Here is a 22617-nt window from a genome sequence, read left to right as displayed (position 1 = left end):
CATGGGTCTTTGGGACCACTGTGAATGCTAAATCCATGAATACCAGAGGTTTGGTAAGCTCTGTGGTCCCTCAGCTTCTGTCACGGTGTTGGGTATTTAGAGAGGCTTAGCATATGATTTATTGATTCATGATGGGGGATAATTAGGTAGGAAGAGTTCGAGTAGACAGATATAGTAGTTAGAAAGACAGACTGTTCAGGGCCCTTATAGCCACCTGCATCCAAATCCAACTTTATTCTGGGTTGGAGCACAACTTGATCCTCTCTGTGAGAACGCAGCACATGGCCTTCTCTAAAGATTTTATGAATGGGAGTGAGAAATGGAGGAGAGCCAAAGATAGCAGCTGGGCTATTCTCTTGGACCATGCAACATAAAAAATCTTTTATGGAATAGGTTCTACGTTTGTCTGGCACAGTGCAGGAAGGGTAAATGTTCTCTAGCGGCGTTCTCCACCCCCTCCCCCATGCCAGCTCTCCTTTGTGATCCCTGGGAGAGGGTGCTTCTCCAAGCACAAGCCCAGGAGTAAATGGTGCAGGCAGAGGAAAAGAATCCTCCCCTGCGCCGCAAGCCCCTCTGGAGGCTGCTGGCCCAGACAGGGCAGAACACAAGGCAGTTGCACAGACAATAAAGGTGTGTGTGTGTATGTGGCTCAGGGATCTGAACAAAGCTCCAGTGGTGACAAGCATCACAGGAAACCAGACTGAGAGCTAGTCACCGGCCTACAGTGTACGCCAAAGTGTAGCAAATCTGTGGCAGAATATGTGTGATTGCATGGAAGCAAAGCTCAGATGATCCAGTTAAGTAGTCATCCATGGGAAGGCCGGTTAAGAGCAGCATGAACTGTGGACCACTGGAGTTCTGCGGGTCAGAAACAGAAAGGCAACATCAGGAATTAGGGAAGCTGCCCTGCTATGAGGCCAGGTGGTTTTGAAAAATTTTTTAAAAATAGAGACAGGGTCTCACTGTGTTGCCCAAGCTAGTTTTGAACTCCTGGGCTGAAGCAATCCTCCTGTCTCGGCCTCGCAAAAGTGCTGGGATTATAAGCGTGAGCCACTGCACCCAGCCTAAATTAAAACAAAAACAAAAACAAAAACTAAATTCACTAGCAGAGTCGGAGGAATTGGTTCTGACATTTTTTGGTTGGGAGGAACCCCCACCCCCTCACCGCTCACTGAATACCTTGAGAACCAATTTGTGTTATGAAGCCCAAATGGTTCATTTCCAGATTCCTTACTAATGTAACCCTGTGTAACCCTATACCCTTTTCCTGACCCTCAGTCACTTTTCTTCCTGGCTGAGGGCTGATCTATCACCTTTGGAAGAGCACACAGGCAAAGGAGGAACAGCAGAGAGGGCTGGGGCTGGGGCTGGGATGGATGGTACACCCACCATCTCAGGGTGACTGGTGGCTGTGTGGGTGTGGGGTGCGCTCTGAGCCTCGCCTGCATGCCACTTTTTCATGGCATTGCCATCTATACCTTTGAAGCAGAAAAGAAATCCCACTTTCCTTTGAGGCCCCTTTTGTAATATGGCTTTCCTCTGGCTGGTTGGATTAGTTAAAATTTCATCAGCTTCCCTTAAAAGAATTTCATATCTTGAAAAGTGAGGATATCTCTTGAAGATGTTTGCCACCTTCAAGAAATAAAGAAAAGAATCTGATGTGCTCTTATTCTAGAAACTTAGTACTTCTTGTAAGCTTACACCAGTCAGATGGTGTGCTTCAGAACTATATAGACACATTTGCGGTTGTTCAGTGGTTATATAAAAAAAATGAGATTCCCACTTCCTTCTCCACCATTCCAATGTTCTGTATTCTCTGGGGTGCGAGAGTGGGCAGGTTTACAGACCCTGGCAAAAAACACACACATTCTGAAAACCAACTCAAAATAATAGCAGCCAGCATGAGATGATGAGACCAAAGCAGTAGGGGGCAGTGTGACACAATTGAACCGAGGTTGCTAGTCTAATAAAACATCAGAAACAAGGCTCTTTGAGACAACAAAGGCAAAAATTGTGCTAAGAGCTGTAAATCTTGCATGCTAAATTCTGGTGCAAGAGACAGTCGTGGTTGTATCATAATTAAACATGCTACTAAAACATAAATTTCTTACTGATAACTTCCTCTTAGTGGCCTCATTTCCCAAGGAGTGAAACAGAGCTGGTCACCCATTAGCATTAATTGGAAAGATTTCTGGTGTCTTCAGCACAGATTTGCCTTTTGTGTACTGGAAACAACAAAGGAAAAATAAATCACCATTGTCATAGCCATCAGTGTTCCCTAATCATCTTTATGAATATGAGGCTGTGTTAGTGCTGAAGGACGGGGTTTGTTGGTTGACTCCAGCATCCTCCAACCTTGGAAGGCAGCGGGTGGAGAAGAAGGACCATTTATAGGTACTGTATTGGTTTCTTTGGGCTGCTGTAATAACGTACCACAAACTGAGAGGCCTTAAACCATAGAAATTTATTCTCTCACTTTAGAAGGCTAGAAGTCCAGAATCAAGGTGCTGGTAGGGATGTGCCTCCAAGTCCTGTGGGGGTGATACTTGGTTGCCTCTTCTTGGCTCCTGGTGGTGGCCATAGATCCTTGGTGTTCCTTGGCTTGTGACAGCATAACTCTAATCTCTTCCTCTGTCTTCACGTGGTGTCGTCACTGTGTCTCTGTCTTTACATGGCTGTCATCTTATGAGGACATCAGCTGTATTGGATTAGGGGCCCACCCTAATCCAGTATGACCTCATCTTAACTAATTATGTTTATAAGGATCCCATTTCCAAATAATGTCACTGATATGGTTTGGGTCTGTGTCCCTACCCAAATCTCACCTTGTAACTCCCATAATTCCCATGTGTTGTGGGAGGGACCCGGTGGGAGATGATTGGATCATGGGGGCAGGTCTTCCCCATGTTGTTCTCATGATAGTAAGTCTCATGAGATCTGATGGCTATTATGAGAGGGAGTTTTCGTGCACAAGCTCTCTTCTCTTGTCTGCCGCCATATGATTTGTGCCTTTCACCTTCCACCATGATTGTGAGGTCTCTCCAGTCACATGAAACTGTAAGTCCAATAAACCTCTTGCTTTTGTAAATTTCCCAGTTTCAGATATGTCTTTATCAGCAGCGTGAAAATAGACTAATATAGTCACCTTGCGAGGTACTGGGGATTAGTCTTTTTTTTTTTTTTTTTTGTTTTTGAGACAGAATCTTGTTCTGTTGCCCAGGCTGGAGTGCAGTGGCATGATCGCGACTCACTGCAACCTCTGCTTCCTGGGTTCAAGTGATTCTCCTGCCTCAGCCTCCCAAGTAGTTGAGATTACAGGCAGCTACCACCATAGCCGGCTAATTTTTGAATTTTTAGTAGAGATGGAGTTTTACCCTGTTGGTCAGACTAGTCTTGAACTCCTGACCTCAAGTGATCCACCTACCTAGGCCTTCCAAAATGCTGAAATTATGGGTGTGAGCCACCACACCGGGCCAAGGCTTTTGATACATCTTTTTTTTGGAGGGACATAATTTATCCCCACAGGTCATAGATATTTTTGAGTTGTTTGGATTCTGCCACCTGATCTGACCTGTTACCATATCATGGCATCTCTCAAACAGGGCCAGTCAGTTCCGGCTGCCTACCAGCCTACTACATCTTCCTATAGACTATTTGCTAAACAGTTACCTGAGTAATCCTTTTAAAATGCAAATTGATCAATATAAGCTCCTGCTCAAAACCCTCCAATGACTTCCTATCCCTCTCAGAATCCCCAGGCTTAAGTGATTTGGCCCCTGGTGTTTCTCTGATTTTTTTTTTTTGGAGACAGGGTCTCACTTTGTCACCCAGGCGGGAGTGCAGTGGCATGAACATGGCTCGCTTCACTACAGCTTCCACCTCCCAGGCTCAAGTGATCCTCCCACCTCAGTCACATACGTAGTTGGGACTATGGGGATGCACCACCATGCGTGGCTACTTTTTGTATTTTTTGTAGAGATGGGGTTTTGTCATGCTGCCCAGGCTGGTTTCAAACTCCTGAGTTTAAGCAATCTGCCTGCCTCAGCCTCCCAAAGTGCTAGGATTACAGGCATGAGCCACTGCTCCTGGCCTCTTTCACCTCTTTTAACGTCCCTTTCTCCAGCACTTTACTTCATGTACTTCCCCTTTGACATGACAGACTCATTTCACCTGGGCCTTTGTCCTGCTGTTCCTTTTGTCCAGAATGCTCTTCCCAGAAACGTGCATGGCTGCCTCCCTCATTTCCTTAAGGGCAATGCTTGTATATCACCATATTAAAAACAACCCACTCTCTTTTCCCTGCCTTTTTTCTCTTCACTTATCCCTGTGTGAGAGTTAATCATATATCTGTTTGTTTATTGCCTGTTTCCTCACTATAGTATAATCTCTATTAGGAGTGAAACTTTGTTTTGTCCACTGCTATATCCTCAGTGTCTAGAACAGAGCCTGGCACACAGTGGGTACCCAATAATTGTCTATTGAATGAGTGAATGAATATATCTCATTTAAACCTCAACCTATTTCTCAAGCTATGTCACATAGCAAAAGACTGATCAGCTACTTGAAGGAAAAGCCAGAAATCAAACCCAGGTTGGCCTGACTCTCTCCAAGATGCAAGAATATCAAATATTTTGCTTATTGTTGTTGTAAAAATGATAATAACTACCACTGATCAGCTGTTTACTTTGTGCAAGGTTGTATCCTAAGCCTTTTGCATGTGTTACTTTTTTGTACTCAGGATACCTCTCTCAGGTAGTGTTTATTTTCCTCATTTTATACATGAGGAAATTGCCACTAAGGAAGTTTGAATACTTTTCCAAATTCACACATCAAGTGGAGAAAAAGAATTCACATCCAGTCAGGCTGGTTTCATAATGTTACTGGCGGCAAGTCTGGGCAGGCTCCACAGTCCTTGATCCTTGTCTTCTTGGGAGAAAGAATTCAGCCAAGAGACAGAGTAGATTTAAGGCAGAAAGGAGAGTTTATTGAAGCAAAGAAAAGTACACTCAGAAGGAACCAAGTAGGCAACTCAAAAGATTAAGTGCCTTGCTTGATCGTTGGTTCAGGGCTCTGTAGATTTACTATTTTCTGTTTTTTTTTCCCCCTAGTCTCTTCCTTTCATCCCTCCCTCTGGGCAGGCTGTTGGCTAATCAATGCCTACACAGTGTTTTGCCATAATTTGGGGTGGGGCCACATATGAGTTTGGTGGCTGAAGTTATGCACATGCTCTCTTAGGGCAATTTTGCCTTACAGGTCTAGTGTTCCTGGAGGAAGGTCATATCCAGGTCAGACTCTGCCACTTTGCCCCTTTCTGTGCATGCCTGCACATGTCCCCAGAGGAAAGTCACACTCTACTATTTGAAGTTCTTATCAGGATGTTCTTGCCCATAAGCTCGAGATGTCTCCTGTTAGGAAATTTCCCTCTCCCTGTTGCCAGCTGCCTGACAATTGCCTGACAGTCACCTGACATTCTTTGGGGCCCTATCCTGCTCTGCTCATATCTGCCTATCTACCTACTCTAACATTAAACGTCTCATATCCCCATACTGACACTAGCTATGTCTGTCTGCCTGTCTATCATTTATAAATTTATCCTGCCATTATTGAGCTCCTATCCCATACAGAGGACAATTTCAGGTGGATAGGTTTTCAGAGAGTGATTCTTTTTATAGGGAGAGGTTAACATGTATTGATGACATACATCTCGATTTTGGTGGTGGTCACTCAATTCTATACATTTGTCAAAGCTCGTCATCCCGCCCACCTAAAAAGGGTGAATTTTACTATATATAAATAATATTTTAATAAGCCTAACTTTAAAAAAAATTAATTGTGACCTCCTCTCCCCTAATTAAATGATGTTTACAAAAATTTTAATGCTTATGTAGAAAGGTAAATGAGTCAGGATAAAAAATACTATACTTAAACGAATAAAAATATTAATGATCATTGCCTCCTGGAGATGGGATCATGAATGGTTATTTTTATCTCTCTCATGAACACATCATACTTTCATGAAAAAGAAAATTAAATATTTTTACAAGAAATATTTATAAAAATTAAAAATCCAGTATCTTTTAAGGTTGTGATAATATACAGAAAAAAACTAGAGAGAAGAATATTAAAATAGGCTGGGTGCGGTGGCTCACACCTGTAATCCCAGCACTTCGGGAGGTCGAGGTGGGCAAATTGCTTAAGCTCAGGAGTTCAAGACCAGCCTGGCCAACACAGTGAAACCCTGTCTCTACTAAAAATACAGAAAATTAGCCGGGTGTGGTGGTGGGCGCCTGTAATACCAGCTACTCAGGAGGCTGAGGCAGGAGACTCACTTGAACCCGGGAGGCAGAGGCTGCAGTGAGTGGAGATTGTGCCACTGCACTCCAGCCTGGGTGACAGTGCAAGACTCTGTACCCAAAAAAAAAAAAAAAAAAAAAAAAATTTAAATGGCAACAATAATATTAACTTTGGGTATTATTTTTTCTTGTTTATGCTTTTCCGCTTTTGAAAATGTAAAGTAAAAAGATTAAAAAATATTTCTATATGAAGCTTTTACTACATTTATAACCATTAAAAAACCATAAAAATTTGAGGTGACTTTACATACTTAATATGTAAAAAATTACTTTAAGTCTAGCCAATCCTGTTGAAATACAAGAGACATATGATTGTGAGACGAGAGAGAGAGAGAGATGGCAGATCTGGATGTTGCAGGCAGAGGCATTGGGTGGCAACGTGTTATTTTGCTGATTTGGTGGAGCATCCTGGATTGTCATTCCTATCCAGAGCAGTCACTTGCTTTCTGTGCCCTGTCAGTTATCAGAGAGGAGGTAGGTAAGCCCACCACAAAGGCTGCTACTGGGTTTTATCTGAATTCTATCTTACACCATGGCATGGCCATGATACTGTGTGTTGGCAGTTTTTTCTGTTCTGCAAAGCAAGAAGCAGCAAGTCATGGGGACTGACTAAGACCATGCAATTCAGACATGGTAGGATGGGACTTTCTTACCCTTTTTCTTTTCTTTCCTGTCCCACTTCCTCTTCTTTAGGTAGGGACACGGTCTCTGGCAAGACACAGAAAGGGAAAATACAGAGATATTGGATAGTAATGTTGTGACAAAGTTTCAAGCTGTGAGTTGAGGAAGGTTCCACTTCCCACTCCTGCTAGAAGTACCCAGTTCTCTTAGTCATGAGAGACCTCTCTCCACAGGATCCCTCAATCCAAGAGGCCCTTCACTGCAAACAAAAGCAGTTCTTGGAAAAGACTCCTGATATGGCTTACTTAAGTCACCAATCTAGTTCTTCATGTTTGTTCCACATGAAAATATATAAAAGTATCCTGAGAGGACCCACAGACCCTCTGAAGGAAGCAGACTGCTCCTACAGGACCCAGGAGACACCACAAATACCGTGCTGGTATCCATGGCTGAGAGACCCATAGATGGTTCACATCACAGGACTCTGTGCAGACAACCCCCAGTACCAGCTTGGAGCTGGGTAGACTTATTGGGTGGCTAGACCCAGAAAAGAGACAATAATCACTGCAGTTCGGCTCACAGGGAGCCACATCCATAGTAAAAGGGGGAGAGTACTACATCAAGGGAACAATGTTTGGGACAAAAGAATCTGAACAACAGCCTTCAGCCCTAGACCTTCCCTCTGACAGAGCCTACCCAAATGAGAAGGAACCACAAAACCAGCTCTGGTAATACGACAAAATAAGGCTCTTTAACACCACCAAAAAATCACACTAGTTCATTAGCAATGGATCCAAACCAATAAATCCCTGATTTACCTGAAAAAGAATTCAGGAGGTTAGTTATTAAGCTAATCAGGGAAGCACCAGAGAAAGGTGAAGCCCAATGCAAGGAAATAGAAAAGAAAGAACACAAGAAGCGAAGGAAGAAATATTCAAGGAAATAAACAGCATAAAGAAAAAATAATAAGAAATTCAGGAAACATTGGACACACTTATAGAAATGCAAAATGCTCTGGAAAGTCTCAGAAATAGAATTGAACGAGTAGAAGAAAGAAATTCAGAGCTTGAAGACAAGGTCTTTGAATTAACCGAATCCAGCAAAGACAAACAAAAGAATAAGAAAATATGAACAAAGCCTCCAAGAAGTCTGGGATTATGTCAAATCACCAGACCTAAGAATAATCAGGGTTCCTGAGGAGGAAGAGAAATCTAAAAGTTTGGAAAACATATTTGGGGGAATAATTGAGGAAGACATCCCCAGCCTTGCTAGAGACCCAGACCTCCAAATACTAGAAGCACAAAGAACACATGGGAAATTCATTGCAAAAAGATCATCACCTGGGCACATTGTCATCGGGTTATCTAAAATTAAGACGAAGGAAAGAATTTTAAGACCTGTGAGACAGAAGCACTCGGTAACCTGTAAAAAAATAAAACAACAACAATAACAGCAAAAAACCGTATCGGATTAACAGCAGATTTCTCAGTAGTAACCCTACAAACTAGAAGGGATTGGGGCCCTATCTTCGGCCTCCTCAAACAAAACAATTATCAGCTAAGAATTTTGTATCCAGTGAAACTAAGCATCACATATGAAGGAAAGATACAGTCTTTTTCAAACAAATGCTGAGAAAATTTGCCACTACCAAGTCACCACTTCAAGAACTGCTAAAAGGAGCTCTAAATCTTGAAACAAATCCTGGAAACACATCGAAACAGAACCTCTTTAAAGCATAAATCACACAAGACCTATAAAACAAAAATACAAGTTAAAAAGCAAAAACAAAAAACCCAAGGTACACAGGCAACAAATAGCATGATGAATGCAAGGGTACCTCACATCTCAATACTAACATTGAACGTAAATGGCCTAAATGCTCCACTTAAAAGATACAGAACTGCAGAATGGATAAGAACTCCCCAACCATTGGCTGCCTTCAGGAGACTCATATAACACATAAGGACTCACATAAACTTAAAGGGGTGGAAAAAGGAAAAATTATGCAAATGAACACCTAAAGTGAGAGGAGTAGCTTTTTTTTTTTTTTTTTTTTTTTGACAAAATTTTGCTCTTGTTACCCAGGCTGGAGTGCAATGGTACAATCTTGGCTCACTGCAACCTCCGCCTCCCAGGTTCAAGTGTTTCTCCTGCCTCAGCCTCCCGAGTAGCTGGGATTACAGGCGCCCACCACTATGGCTGGCTAATTTTTTGTATTTTTAGTTGAGATTGGGTTTCACCATATTGGCCAGGCTGGTCTTGAACTCCTGATCTCACTCAGGTGATCCACTTGCCTTCGCCTCCCAAAGTGCTGGGATTACAGGCATAAGCCACTGCGCCTAGCCAGGGATAGCTATTCTTATATCAGACCAAACAAACTTTAAAGCAATAGCAGTTCAAAGAGACAAAGAGGGACACTATATAATGGTAAAAGGCCTTGTCCAACAGGAAAATATCACAATCATAAACATATATGCACCAACACTGGAGCTCCCAAATTTATAAAACAATTACTAGTTGACCTAATAAATGAGATAGACAGCAATACAATAATAGTGGGGGACTTCAATACTCCACTGACAGCACTAGACAGGTCATCAAGACAGAAAGTCAACAAAGGAACGGTGAATTTAAACTATACCTTTGAACAAATGGACTTAACAGATATATACAGAACATTTCATCCAGCAGCCACAGAACACACATTCTATTCAATAGTGCATGAAACTTTCTCCAAGATAGACCATATATGATAGGCCATAAAACAAGCCTCAATAAATATAAGAAAATTGAATTTATATCAAGCACTCTCTCAGACCACAGTGGAATAAAACTGGAAATCAACTCCAAAAAGAACCTTCAAAACCATGCAAATAAAAGGAAAATTAAATGGAAATTAAATGGAAAACTTGGAAAAACATGGAAACTAAATAACTTGCTCCTGAATGAGCAATGAGGCAAAAATGAAATCAAGATGGAAACTAAAAATTCTTCAAACTGAGCAACAATAATGACACAACCTATCAAAACCTCTGGGATACAGCAAAGGGAATGCTAAGAGGAAAGTTCATAGCCTTAAATGCCTACATAAAAAACACTGAAAGAGCACAAACTGACATTCTAAGGTAACACCTCAAGGAACTAGAGAAACAAGAACAAACCAAACCCAAACCCAGCAGAGGAAGGGAAATAACCAAGATCAGAGCAGAACTAAATGGAATTGAAACAAAAAAATACAAAAGATAAATGAAACAAAAAGCTGGTTCTTTGAAAAGGTAAATAAAATTGATAGACCATTAGCAAGGTTAACTAGTAAATTAACTAATAAAAGAAGAGAGAAAATCCAAATAGCCTCATTAAGAAATGAAACATGAGATATTACAATTGACACCACTGAAAGACAAAAGATCATTCAAGCCAACTATGAACACCTTTATGCACATAAACTAGAAAACCTAGAAGAGATGGTTACATTCCTGGAAGAATACAACCCTCTTAGCTTAAATCAGGAAGAATTAAATATCCTGAACAAACCAATAACAAGCAGCAAGATTAAAATGGTAATTTAAAAATTGCCAACAAAAAACGTCCAGGACCAGATGGATTCACAGCAGAATTCTACCAGACATTCAAAGAAGAATTGGTATCAATCCTTTTGACACTATTCCACAGACACAGAAAGAGGAAACACTCCCTAATTCATTCTATGAGGCCAGCATCACCCTAATACCAAAACCAGGAAAGGACATATCCAAAAAAGAAAACTGCAGACTGATATCCTTGATGAATGTAGATGCTAAAATCCTTAACGAAATACTAGCTAACTGAATCCAATAACATTTCAAAAAGATAATCCAACATGGTCAAGTGAGTTTCATACCAGGGATGCAGGGATGGTTTAACATATGCAAATCAATAAATGTGACACACCACATAAACAGAATTAAAATCATATGATCATCTTAATAGATGCAGAAAAAGCACTGGACAAAATTCAGCATGGCTTTATGATTAAAACTCTCAGCAAAATTGGCATACAAGGGACATACCTCAATGTAGTAAAAGCCATCTATGACAAACCCACAGCCAACATAATACTGAATGGGAAAAAGTTGAAAGCATTCCCTCTGAGAACTGGAAAAAGACAAGGATGCCCATTCTCACCAGTCTTCTTCAACATAGTACTGGAAGTTCTAGCCAGAGCAATCAGACAAGAGAAAGAAATGAAGGGCATCCAAATTGGTAAACAGAAAGTCAAACTGTCACTGTTTGTTGACGATGTGATCGTTTACCTTGAAAACCCTAAAGAGTCCTCCAGAAAGCTCCTATAACTGATAAAATAATTCAGCAAAGTTTCCAGTTACAAGATTAATGTACATAAATCAGTAGCTCTTCTAAAGATGAACAGCAACCAAGCAGAGAATCAAATCAAGAACTCAACCCCTTTTACAACAACTGCCAAAAATAAAATAATAAAATAAAATAAAATACTTAGGGGTATACCTAACCAAGGAGGTGAAATACTTCTACAAGGAAAACTACAAAACACTGCTGAAAGAAATCATAGAAGACACAAACAAATGGAAACAGATCCTATGCTCACGGATGGATAGAATCAATATTGTGAAAATGACCATACTGCCAAAAACAATCTGCAAATTCAACACAATCCCCATCAAACTACCACGATCATTCTTCACAGAATTAGAAAAAACAATTCTAAAATTCATATGGAACCAAAAAAGACCCTGCGTAGCCAAAGCAAGACATAAAGAATATATGCATCACACTACCTGATTTCAAACTATACTATAAGGCCATAGTCAACCAAAACAGCATGATACCGGTATAAAAATAGGCACATAGACCAATGGAACAGAATAGAGAACCCAGAAATAAACCTAAATACAGCCAATTGATCTTCGACAAAGCAAACAAAAACATAAAGTAGGGAAAGGATACCCTTTTCAACAAATGGTGCTGGGATAATTGGCTAGCCACATGTAGAAGAGTGAAACTGGATCCTCATCTCTCATCTTACACAAAAATCAACTCAAGATGGATTAAAGACTTAAATCTAAGACCTGAAACTGTACAAATTTCTAGAAGATAACATTGAAAAAACCCTTCCAGATATTGGTTTAGGCAAGGATTTTGTGACCAAGAACCAAAAAGCAAATGCAATAAAAACAAAGATAAATAGTTGGGACTTAATTAAACTAAAGAACTTTTGCATGGCAAAAGGAAGAGTCAGCAGAGTAAACAGACAACCCACAGAGTGGGAGAAAATCTTCACAATCGCTACATCTGACAAAGGACTAATATCCAGAATCTGCAAAGAACTCAAACAAATCAGTAAGGAAAAACCAAACACTCCCATCAAAAAGTAGGCTAAGAACATGAATAGAAAATTCTCAAAAGAAAATATACAAATGGCCAACAAACATATGAAAAAATACTGAACATCATTAATGATCAGGGAAATGCAAATCAAAACCACAATGTGATACCACCTGACTCCTGCAAGAATGGCTATAATCAAAAAATAAAAAAAACAGTAGATGTTGGCATGGATGTGGTGAACAGGGAACACTTCTACACTGCTGGTAGGAATGTAAACTAGTACAACCACTAGGGAAAACAGTGTGGAGTTTCCTTAAAGAACTAAAAGTAGAACTACCATTTGATCCAATAATCCCACTCCTGGATATCTATCCAGAAGAAAATAAGTCATTATATGAAAAAGATACTTGCACATGCGTGTTTACAGCAGCACAATTTGCAATTGCAAAATTGTGGAACGAACCCAAATGCCCATCAATCAATGAATGGATAAAGAAACCGGTATATTTATACAATGGAATACTATTTGGCCATAAAAAGGAATGAATTAATGGCATTTGCAGTGACCTGGATAAGATTGGAGACTATTATTCTAAGGGAAGTAACTCAAGAATGGAAAACCAAACATCGTGTGTTCTCATTGATATGTAAGAGCTAAGCTATGAGGACGCAAAGGCATAAGAATGACACAATGGACTCTGGGGATTTTGGGGGAAGTGTGGGAGTGGGGTGAGAGACAAAAGACTACAAATAGGGTGTGGTGTATACTGCTTGGGTGATGGGTTCACCAAAATATCACAAATCACCACTAAAGAACTTACTCATGTAACCAGATATCACCTGTATCCCAATAACTTCTGGAAAAAAAGATATATAAAAGAATATTTGTTATTGAGACACTGCTGTGTGGGTGTGCTTTCTTCTTTCTCCCTGCAGACTTTAGTGAACAACAGAGTCTTACAATTTTGAGTCTGTGGTCTTTATTTACACAATACGGTGTTTTCCAAACTGTGGTATGTGTACCACTGGGATGATTTCCGGTGGCACATGAATGAAAATTTTTAATTTTAATAGTTATGTATTTGTTTTAGTAATCATTAGAAAAATATAACCACAGGGGCCAGGTGCAGTGGCTCCTGCCTATAATCCTAGCACTTTGGGAGGCTGAGGCAGGTGGATCACTTGAGTCCAGGAGTTTGAGACCATCCTGAATAACATGGTGATACCCTGTCTCTACAAAAAAATACAAGAGTTAGCCGGGCATGGTGGCACATACCTGTAGTTCCGTCTACTTGGGGGGCTGAGGTGGGAGGATCGCTTTTGTTAGAAAGATTTGATAACTTCTGTTGTAAAATTTATGTCTAAGATTTGGTAGGGGGCTCACAGCTTAGGGTCAGGGTTTCCAGCTACTTCTGGTAAAGGAGGTTAAACCATAGTTTCTGTGACAGAATTATTCTGTTAAGTATTTTTATTCTGGGTGTGCATAACTTTAAAAAATGCAACTTTTCAGTAATATGTCATTAAATAAATATAATATAAAAACGGCTTCAAATTTAGGTATTATTTGATGATTAACTTTAAACATGTGTATTCTAATACAAATCTGATACTCAATTTAATTAAGCAAATGTTTCATACAACTCTTACTACTATTAATAGTGCCACTATTTTTACAACACTTTAAAATTATTTTGCATTAATAAAATGAACATTGGCAGAAAACTCTATCATATTAGGCATTAACTCTAGCCAACTCAACTTACTTGGAAAACTGAGTTATCAAATTTTAATTTATTTTTCAATTATTATTAATATTCAGATTGGTTTGCATTTATGACCAAACTGTATGGCTTGAAAGGGATCCAGTAAAGAAGGCCCCAGAAGTAAATTCATTCAATAATATGTATTTAGCATTGACGATGTGTGTGGTGGAAAGGTACCATGCATGGCTGAGCTAGGACTTGTTGGTTTCTAATTCCAGTTTGGCAACTTGCTTAGTCTTTGCCTTAAGTTTTCTTATCTGAAAAATTCAATAAATATATGTATAATTCTGTGCTAGGCATTCTGTAAAACCCCAAAATGCTTTCAAAGAAGTTATAGTGTAGAAGGAGAAATGGGTAAATACACAATTATCTACAAGATGAGGCAGCTCATGGCTATTGCCTTATGGACCAACTCAAGGAAAGCGGTTGTTAAGGGCAGGGGTGTAGGGGGTGAGGGGGATAGTGAGTCAGTGAGCTGGGTTCACACCTTAGCTCTGACACTTGCCAGCAGTGAAACCTGTGTAAGTTGTATAACAACCTCACAGACCCTCAGTTTTCTTTTTTCTTTTTTTTTTTTTAAGACAGAGTCTTGCTCTGTCACCCAGGCTGAAGTGCAGTGGTGTGATCTTGGCTCACCACAAACTCCGCCTCCTGGGTTCAAGAGATTCTCCTGCCTCAGCCTCCTGAGTAGCTGGGACTACAGGCACATGCCACCATGCCCAGCTAATTTTTGTATTTTTAGTAGAGAGAGGGTTTTGCCATGTTGGTCAGGCTGGTCTCAAACTCCTGACCTTGTCATCTGCCTGCCTTGGCCTCCCAAAGTGCTGGGATTACAGGCGTGAGCCACTGCATCCAGCCTGACCCTCAGTTTTCTAATCTGTAGGTTGGGAACTCATAGGTTGGCTGTGAGGAGTAAATGAGGTAATATATTTATATGTAAACTGAGCACAGTGGTGGGCTCCTAGTATGTGTGCAATAAATGTTAGCTATTATTATTATTAGCATTTCTCTCATCTGGGACAATTATGGTGGAACTAAAATTTAAACTGTGTTTTGAAAGATGGGGTAAATATTTATATATATATATATTTTGAGACGGAGTCTCACTCTGTCGTACAGGCTAGAGTACAGTGGTGCAGTCTCGGCTCACTGCAATCTCCGCCTCCTGGGTTCAAGCAATTCTCCTGCCTCAGCCTCCTGAGTAGCTGGGATTACAGGTGAACACCACCACACTCAGCTAATTTTTGTATTTTTGGTAGAGACAGGGTTTCGCCATGTTGACCAGGTTGGTCTCGAACTCCCAACTTCAAGTGATCTGCCCGCCTCGGCCTCCCAAAGTGCTGGGATTACAGGCGTGAGCCACTGTGGCTGGCCTAAATATTTTAAAAAATTAAAAATAATTTAAAAAGTAATATAAGTAATATATATTCATTACAGACAAATAAGGTTAAAAAAAGAGAAAGCCAAATAAGAAAAAATAAACACACGTAACTCTAGCAGATGGGCGGGACTTTGGTAGGCAGAGAGAGTGAGGGAGCCTTTTAGGCAATGGACCAGGATGGGGAGGTGGAAAAGTGGTGCTCACTCTGATGGGCAGAAGCAGAGGGTCTTTCTGGGGAGTGGTTAGAGATAAAGTTGGGTCAAATGATAGAGGGCCTGAATGCTGGCCTTTATCCAGCATTCAGGAGCCCCTGGCAATGTTTAGGCAAGAGTGACTACGTGAAAGAAATATTTTAGGGAGAGCAAATGCTTTTAAAGGATAGTCTTGTCTACAAAGACAACCCCTCTACAATACAAACTGGGCCTACACTACAGAAAGTTCCATTTGCTTATACCACCTTTCTCCCTTTATTTATTAAGACCTCAAAAGATACAAGCTGTGTTAGTCAGGGTTCTCTAGCGAGAAAAACCAATGGCATATCTATATCTAGATATATAAATATATGAGAGGGGATTTATTAGGGGAGTTGGCTCTCAGTCTTGATTATGGAGACTGAGAAATCCCACCACAGGCTGTCTACAAGCTGGAGAACCAGGGAAGCTGGTAGCGTGGCTTAGATCAAGTTGAAGGCTCTGCAACCGGGGAAGCCAATGGTGTAACCTTCAGTCCTAGGCCAAATGCCTGAGAAATTGGGGAGCTGCTGGTGCAAGTCTCGGAGTCCAAGTTCAAAGACTATAGAGCCTGGAGTTCTGATGTGCAAGAACTTAAGAAGGGTGTCCCAGCTCCAGAAGAGAGAGAGTGAATTTGCCTTTTCTGTGCCATTTTGTTCTATCTGGGCTCTTGGGAGACTGGATGGTACCTGCCCACATTGGGTGAGGGCAGATCTTCGTTAGTCCACTGATTCAGATGACAGTCTGGTTTGGAAACACTCTTTAATAAATTGAAGAAATAATGCTTTAACAGCTATGTGGATATCCCTTAATCCTGTCAAGTTGGCACCTAAAATTAACCATGGCACAACCTAATCTTGCAAATGCAGTGATTCTAATTTCCTATGTGCCTGGATGAATTTTCTTGAGGCCTGATTGTGGGCATAACTTTGCTTGGCCATAGGCTTGATGCATCTCCATAGAGATAGGTAGGACACTTGGTATGAAACCAAGGGAGTATGCATAATCCTAACCCTCCCTAAAGAACAATCTCTGTTTTCCTGTAAGAAGATATTTGAATTAATCAGAATTCCTTTTGTGGAATGCACAGTTTGCTTGTTTGGGATAAATATGCTGATAAGACATTTGGGATAAGAACAAGGGGCCCTGTGTTTTCATTTTGTCCTGGACCTCACACATTATGAAGCAAGTCCTGGGGATGCTTTTTCCTTACCTGATTTAAGACTTCTTCCCAAAGTCCTCAGCTTTACTGTTGGGTTGATGTCACCTCAGGCCAATTAACAATGTAAATAACCAATCCCATCAAGGGGAAACCCCACCCTTACCTACCGGGCAAGGCTGGATCTTATGGTACCAACAAAGGAATCTTACAAAAATTTGATATTAGACATATCCCCAAATCTCAGAACCCAAATCTGAATATTTTAAGAGTTCAAGAAGTCCTAGAGTCCATTTTGACCTAGGATCATTCTGTTACAATGCTATTTGTGTCCGTTTTTACTAACTTATCTTCAAGGTTAGAAGCACACCCAAGTGAGGGGTATTGGTCTGTTCTCACACTGCTATAAAGAACTGCCCGAGACTGGGTAATTTATGAAGGAAAAAGGTTTGACTCATAGTTTAGCCTGACTGGAGAGGACTCAGGAAACTTACAATCATGGTGGAAGGGAAAGCAAATGCATCCTTCTTCACATGGTGGCAGCAAGAAGTGCTGAGCAAAGGGGGAAAAACCCCTTGTAAAACCATCAGATCTCGTGAGAATGCATTGACTATCATGAGAACAGTATGAGGGCAACTGCCCCCATGATTAAATTACCTCCCACCCAGACCCTCCCATGACATGTGGGGATTATGGGAACTACAATTCAAGATGAGATTTGGGTGGGGACACAGCCAGACCATATCATGAGGGAAATATAGAAGTACTTGCTTATACAATCAGCCTTCCCACCATATCTGAGTCCACAGATTCAACCAACTGCAGATAGAAAATATTTGGAAAAAAATCCAAGAAAACAACAGTACAACAATAAAAATAAGACAAATAAAAGTCAGTATAACATCAACTTATATAGCATTTACATTGTAATAGGCATAATAAGTAATCTACAGATGATTTAAAGTATACAGGAGGATGTGCATAGGTTATGTTCAAATATGACACTACTTTACGGAAGGAACTCGAACATCTGCAGATTTTGGTATCCAAGGTAGGTCGTGGAACCAATCCTCCATGGATTCCAAGGGACTGTATACTAGAGTGATTCAGCATTTCTATTCGTTTAAATCCTAACTAGAGTAGTGCTGGGAGATACTTTACAGTTCTTCTAAGCCCAGTGGTTTTTAAGCTGAGCCCAGTTGTGTCCTAAAAATTCCATGGGGAGTATGTGAGGGGGCACTGCAGAGGACCAGCTGGAGGCTGTTGAGCTTGGGGGTTGGGGTCTCCCACCCTGACTTTCAAGAGAGTTGTGCTGACTTTTTCCCCTTTACATTTTGTACTCACACAAGGGTTCTGCTAAAAAGAAATATTGAAAACTACTGATCTGGTTCATCTCCTTCTACTACCATTTGATAAAAACTACCGAATCTTAGAGAGATTTAGTGGGTTGCCCTCAGGTAACCCAGATTATTAAATGGCAGAGCTAGACCTCAAATTTGACTTCTTGGCTTTCAGTGATATTTTGGTGTTTTTTAATTATAGTTGTGTCCAGACTGGTTAAATAATTTCGCAAGCATAGTGTTAGAAAAGGCAAAGGAACAGGTTTGCTTGGCTTATATTTCCAGAGGAAAACTTGAATTCATTCTCAGAAATGCCACCTCAAACTTCATCTGAATATCTCACAGATCCATACTGTCGGTTGCAGAGGACTGGGTGAGAGAGAGTGGAAGGTGCAAACTAATGGACCATCATTGCTAGAAAAACAAGTGTGTGTTCCTGAGTAGCCAGCCACAGAAGAAGAAATGTAAGTACCTAATACATTTATGAAAGTGTTCAACTTCATTGGTAGTCAAAGACATGTAAATAATAACAATCTATTGGATGATATGCTGATGATAGATATTAAAACATGAGGGTAGTTGACTAGGAGAGACTAAAACATACTCTTGATGGGACTGTAAATTGATGCCACATTTTTGGAGGGTATCTTGGAATATGTTTCTAGATTTTAAATAGATCTATCCTTTGATCCAGCAGTCTAGGAATTTGTACTACAGCAAAACTCAAAAAACAGCACAAATTTATTTGCACAAAGATATTCACTGAAATTGTAATAGTTTGGGACAGTGAGGGCAGAGGCCTCCTTTCTCCTGACTACGTGCTTCCATGTGGAGGGAACTCCACCAAGCTAACATTCCTGGCCTTTTACCCCATCCTCTCACGTTTAGTTCCCTTATCCCTCTCCCTTTGGTTGGATCCACCTGCCTTCAGAGGTAGTGGTTTCATTTGCTCTTGTTTGTAGGGTGAGCTCTGCCCTTGTGGTGAAGCCCGCAGTTTTGGAGTCTAAGTTAAATTGTGGTGGTGGTGGGCATCTTCTTAGCAATCTCATTTGGCTTTCACACCTAAACTATATTCTCCCAAATCACCTTAACCAGTAATGAAAGTGATACTTAATTTTTATGTGTCTGAATACCATGTCTTAATCTTTCAGATTGTTCTGAAATCCAGTAGGAAATGGAGGGTATTATTGATGACCCCTTCAAATTCAGTAATAGAGGACTTTTTTATTTTTTTATTTTTTATTTTAAAGATGAAATTTCGCTCTTGTTGCCCAGGCTGGAGTGCAATGGCACAATCTCGGCTCACCACAACCTCTGCCTCCTGGGTTCAAGTGATTCTCCTGCTTCAGTCTCCTGAGTAGCTGGGATTACAGGCATGCACCACTATGCCTGGCTAATTTTGTATTTTTAGTAGAGATGGGGGTTTCTCCATGTTGGTCAGGCTGGTCTCGAACTCCCAACCTCAAGTGATCTGCCCACCTCAGCCTCCCAAAGTGTTGGGATTACAGGTGTGAGCCACCACGCCTGGCCAGAAAAATTCTAAATAACTGTAATGTCGATTAAATAAATTGTAGTATATCCATTCACTAGCTTCATGCTGCCATTACAAAAAATGAGGTAAACTTATATAAAGACATAGAAAAATGTCCACAATATAATGCCAACGATGGGGGTGGTGGGAAGGAAACCTTTGTAAGAGTTTACATAGCAAGAGCTCATGTCTGTTTTAAAAAGTTTATATATGCCCTAGTACAATGTTTTGGAATATGCACACAGATCTGTTAACAGTGGTTATTTAGATGGACTGGTGTGATAGGAAACATTTTTTTCTGTAAACCATTCTGTTTTGCTAGATTTTTTTCTTACTATGAGCAAGAGCTACATTTGTAAAAATAATCAATTTATTTTTTTTAAAAGAAAAACTCATAATTGTTCTGTTACTGGTAAGGAGAGATAATCCAGTTATCAGACATTGCACTTAATTCAACAATTTTTCCTTCTCTGGCTAGATCAGTGAGGTCCTTGGAGGTGATCAATATTCATGGCCCCTAGGCTAGAAAATGATACTTGGCCATATTTACGCTGGGTATTATTTTTGAATTGGTATATAATCTCTTAGTTTAATTCACTGAATTCACAGGAGCCTTTTCTGGCTTTTTTGGTTTTTTTTTTGACATGGAGTTCTGCTCTTGTTGCCTAAGCTGGAGTGCAATGGGTTGATCTCAACTCTCAGCAATCTCTGCTTCTGGGGTTCAACTGATTCTCCTGCCTCAGCCTCCCAATTAGCTGAGATTAAAGGCATGCACCACCACACCCCGCTAATTTTGTATTTTCAGTAGAGACAGGGTTTCTCCATGTTGGTCAGGCTGGTCTCGAACTCACCACCTCAGGTGTTCTACCCTCCTCAGCCTCCCAAAGTGCTGGGATTACAGGTATGAGCCACCATGCCTGGTGGTCTTTTTTTTTTTTTTTTTAAATAGATCATTGCTTCTGATAGTAAAAGCAATCTATGCTGTATTAGTTTGTTTTCACATTGCTATAAATATACTACCTGTGACTGGGTAATTTTAAAGAAAGAGGTTTCATTGACTCACAGTTCCACATGGCGGGGGAGGCCTCAGGAAACTTATAATCATGGTGGAAGGGGAAGGGGAAGCAAGCACCCTCTTCACAAGGCAGCAGGAGAGAGGAGCTTCCAAATACTTATAAAACCATCAGACCTTGTGAGAACTCACTATCACGAGTACAGCATGGGGGAAACCACCCCCATGATCCAATCACCTCCCTCCCTCCATGCATGGGGATTACAGGTCCCTCCCTCAACACGTGGGGATTACAATTCGAGATGAGATTTGGGTGGGGACACAGAGCCAAACCATATCATATGCTGACTGTATACAATTTGAAGAATATATAAAAGTTCAAAAATGGGTAGGTAAATACCTTACAATCTCATCTAGGGGAATATATATAATATATAATCTATAATATATAATATATTATATGATATATATTACATAACATATAATATATAATATAATATATAATATATTATATCATATATAATATATAGATATAATATGTTATATAATTACATAATATAATTCTATATTATGTAATATATAATATAATATATACTGTATAAAATATAGTATATAATATATAATAAAACATATATAATATATAATAAAATATATTATAGATAATATATATAAAATATATAATATATATAATATATAATATATAATTATATATATAATATATAATATATAATTATATATAATATATAACTATATATTCTCTAGATTATCTAGAGAAATATATAATATATAAAATATATTTCTCTAGATTATATGTATACACACACACACACACACACACATTTCTCTAGAAGGGTTAGGGTTAGTACAGAGAGGCATTTCAGTTAGAATGCCTTTCCCTACAATATGGAAGTAAGTGTTTCCTGGGTTGATCAGGGTGATAGGCTGACATCTCTGTGACTCATTAGGGGTTTTTATGTTAGTTTCAAGATGACTGCCACAGTTCCAAGCTTTGGGTCTGTATTAGTTGAGTCTTAAACAGGAAGCAAGGGAACAGGTAGAAAAGGGACTTTTAAAAAATGTGCTTTTTGGGAGTGGGAGGCAGGAGAGGAAAACTTCACAAAATACTGAGAGCTTTACAAATACTTATACCCTGTGATTTAGTTAGTTCTACTGCTGGGAATCCTTCCAAGGGAGGCTTTCTCCTATGTCTCCTTGGCCAGAACTGGGTCTCATGCCCATTCTTGGACTAATCATTGCCACAATTTACATCTGAGATTGGGCCATTGCCACCTAAACAAATTATTGAAAAGATAAGAAGGTAAGTTATTAAAAGAGCAGTCCCTCCTTTTGTATTGGAAACAATCTTTCACCTAAAATATTTGAGCTTAAGTTGTTTTGCATTTTAGGTAATTTTCTTTGGGGAGATTCACACAAGTAGAATCATTAGATCAAAGGGTATAAATATTTTTATGGTACTTCATACTTATTACTGACAGGAATTTTAATATTTTTATTTTTACTGCATTGTAAATTTACATTTGAAACAAGACACAGCAAGATAATAGATTCCTCCCACAAACCAAACAAAAAGCAAACACCACTAAAAGGTCCCAAACCTGGATAGTCTCAAGGTTTTCTTTCAGTAATTACTGAATAAACTGAAATTGAACAAAATCGCAATTGCACTTTCTGCCACTGAGGACAAACTTTGAGGTGAACATCATCTCCCATTAAGGAATATGGAGGTGACTGACCGGGTTGAGCTATCTCCCAGTTTTTCTTCTCATTCTATGTCCTTTAGATTGTTTTATTGTTGGCCATTTCCATATGAATGTAGAAGCTATGGAAGGTAAAATGAAATTCAGTTAATTATTCTTTTGGTCA

Source organism: Theropithecus gelada, chromosome 7b, assembly GCF_003255815.1.
Source record: "Theropithecus gelada isolate Dixy chromosome 7b, Tgel_1.0, whole genome shotgun sequence".
Classification (NCBI taxonomy): domain Eukaryota; kingdom Metazoa; phylum Chordata; class Mammalia; order Primates; family Cercopithecidae; genus Theropithecus; species Theropithecus gelada.
The sequence above is the reverse complement of the archived record's forward strand: the minus strand, read 5'-3'. Positions refer to the sequence as shown.